Here is a 2537-nt window from a genome sequence, read left to right as displayed (position 1 = left end):
GCTGTTCTTCTTCTTCGGCGCGCATTTTCAACTCCATTTCCATCTTCTTCTGTTCAAACGCGCGCTGCAACTGTTTCTCCTTCCTCTTTAGCGTTATTTCCGCCTCTAGCTCCTGAAGCTGTTTCTTCTGCTTCTCTTCCAGTGCTTTCACCCTCGCATCTACGAGAGAGGATCCCTTCTTCGATTTGTCCGACTCTTCGGTTGTTTTCCAACTTCGAGACGACTTCTTGGCATCCTTCATCTGCTGGGCTTTCTCCTGACAATCCTTGTTTTGACAGTACCACTTTTTCGGGCATGCTCTACCTGGATTTCCACACAACGGCAATGGAACCAGAGGAAGCATCCATCGCATCCGATCATCGGCTCGTCGCATGTCGATGGACCGCATATTTCACATGGAGTTTGCGTCAAGTCGACGCTCTTCTCCGTTTCACTTTCGATGTCGGAAGGCATTTCGTGGGGAAGGTCTGAACTTCTCACTGTACACCTCACGTGTCACTTTATTTTTGAGAATGTTCCGGGACGGAACCAAACTTTCTGAAGCAGTCAACTATTTTTGTTAACGACGCTCAAACTGTAATATTTATTTTGGTTAATATACAGATTTTCTCAAATTCTAATTCACTTACAATAAAGTGGTTTCTTCTCCCACTTGCAACTTCCTTTTGTTTCGCTTTAATCGCACTTAATCGGTTTATTTAGGAATTGTTTAGTTGCCCAACTTCGGTTCAGCTGCCCTAACGTCGGATTCATGTATTTCTCCCGCTTCGTTTGGTATTTTGCTGTTGAATCTAATAGCGAATTCATAAATTAACCTGGGTTCGTGCTAACTCGATCCCGAAATTTATGAACGATACGCGCAGCTTGACAGATCGACCCGTAAACCGTAATGCTCGACAGTTTTAACCTGCGCTTCAAACTGAATGCTGTCAGTTTAACCGAGATGCAATCTCGGTTAATTTATGAACGCTTTGACAGCACTTCGATTAAAACTGAGTGCTAATCGACCTGAGCCAGGTTAATTTATGAATTCGCTATAAATTCCTATACTTTTAGAACTTTTGGCGAGAATTTTCCTTTTCAGGTTTGCACCGCGATTCACCGTTCAGGCCTCCAAAACAGAATTACGGAACGATTTTGTCCCTCATACAACCAAGCGCAACACTATTTTATTCGAAAAACGCTTTGAAAACTTTTACTTTTGGCAAACTACACTTTGTTTACTTTTAGTAGTAATCTAGCTAATTCACGATGGCGATTTTATGCTCCACTTCTAGTCTATATTGCTTTACTACTACCACTACATTTACATCGTCTCTCTATCCCTTTCGTATCATCAGTACTCATTTGACGTACCGCAGCGCAGTGTTACCAGAAATACTTCTGCGGTGTTGCAACAATCCCATTCTCGTCTTGTTCTAACCTAAAAATACTATTTACATCTTAAATTCAATACTTTCATCTAGCATTTCCTTCGTCTGTTGTAAAGATTATCGTTATAAAAATAAATTCTAAAGTAGAACTTCATTAATAAGTCAACACAAAAATACACAATTCAAGCTTATTTTTAAGTTTTGTCAGAGCTTTTTTCTAAGTTTAACTTTGGCTTATCTCAGCATTACTTGAAGTTAATTTAAAATTGTATTAATTTTGGTTGATTTCGTTTCTGCAGTTCGTGCAAGAAGCTGTGTGTAAAAAAAAAGGAATCAGAATAGCAGAACGTAGTTTCGATCTACGGACCTCTGGGTTATGGGCCCAGCACGCTTCCACTGCGCCACTCTGCTCAGGTGATGAACCAGATGCATAAAGCATTATAAAACGGAGTTCATTCAACGTGTTCGAATGCAGTACGAATTGGAAACCATTAGAAGAAGTCGAATGAATTGTAGGGAACTAAAAGTGTTCTTCTCGTTCTTGCTAACTTTTTAGTTAAATATATTACTGTTAAGGTTCAGCCTTCGAAAAGATCGTGCCTCTCGAACACATTAATTACAAATTCAAAAAGATGTTGCTCCTACCATTTTGCAATAACAGCAGCATTGACGCTTGAAACATTCTCCGTCAAAAAGTAGAGTTTAAAAATGACCAAAAACCACATTCGCACGAAAACCACAACTTCTCTCGTTTCCCAGTCACACACAGGATATAGAATTAAAAATTATAATTATCCCGCACTCTAGCAGGATACGAAAACGGCCAGCAAAGCAAAGAAAGGACCCCTCCCCTAGCAGGGTCAGTTGACTCTGCTAAAACTCCGCTTTCAAGATGTTGCTCTTTTACTGCCTTGGCTGCCGCTGCTGCTGTTCCTGGACAGTTCGGATTCGGAAAGAAAAGTTTTTTCTTCCTGGTTCGACAAAGCGTCAATTATATGGTCAGGCTTGCCACCAGAGCCACTACTCACATTTGCTCTGCAGCAACTTAAGAGAACAGCAGTTGAAAAGTCTACACTGGATCGGTTCCTTCCTCGGAGGGGTCAGCTTAACGCAGCAGTAGTAGGCCATAATATTCGCAGATCGTTCGTCGTTCCACTTTTGTTT

The 2537-nt window shown here is 41.0% G+C and overlaps 1 non-coding gene across 1 annotated transcript; it reads right to left on the bottom strand.

The window, feature by feature from the left end:
• Nucleotides 1–1712: 1712 nt before the first annotated feature.
• Trnam-cau (transfer RNA methionine (anticodon CAU)) lies at nucleotides 1713–1784 on the bottom strand. Its single transcript has one exon. It is a non-coding gene; the product is annotated as a tRNA-Met (tRNA).
• Nucleotides 1785–2537: the final 753 nt, after the last annotated feature.

The sequence above is a fragment of the Sabethes cyaneus genome, chromosome 2, assembly GCF_943734655.1.
Source record: "Sabethes cyaneus chromosome 2, idSabCyanKW18_F2, whole genome shotgun sequence".
Lineage (NCBI taxonomy): Eukaryota > Metazoa > Arthropoda > Insecta > Diptera > Culicidae > Sabethes > Sabethes cyaneus.
Note: the sequence above shows the minus strand (reverse complement) of the source record. Positions and strands in the feature narration are given on the sequence as shown.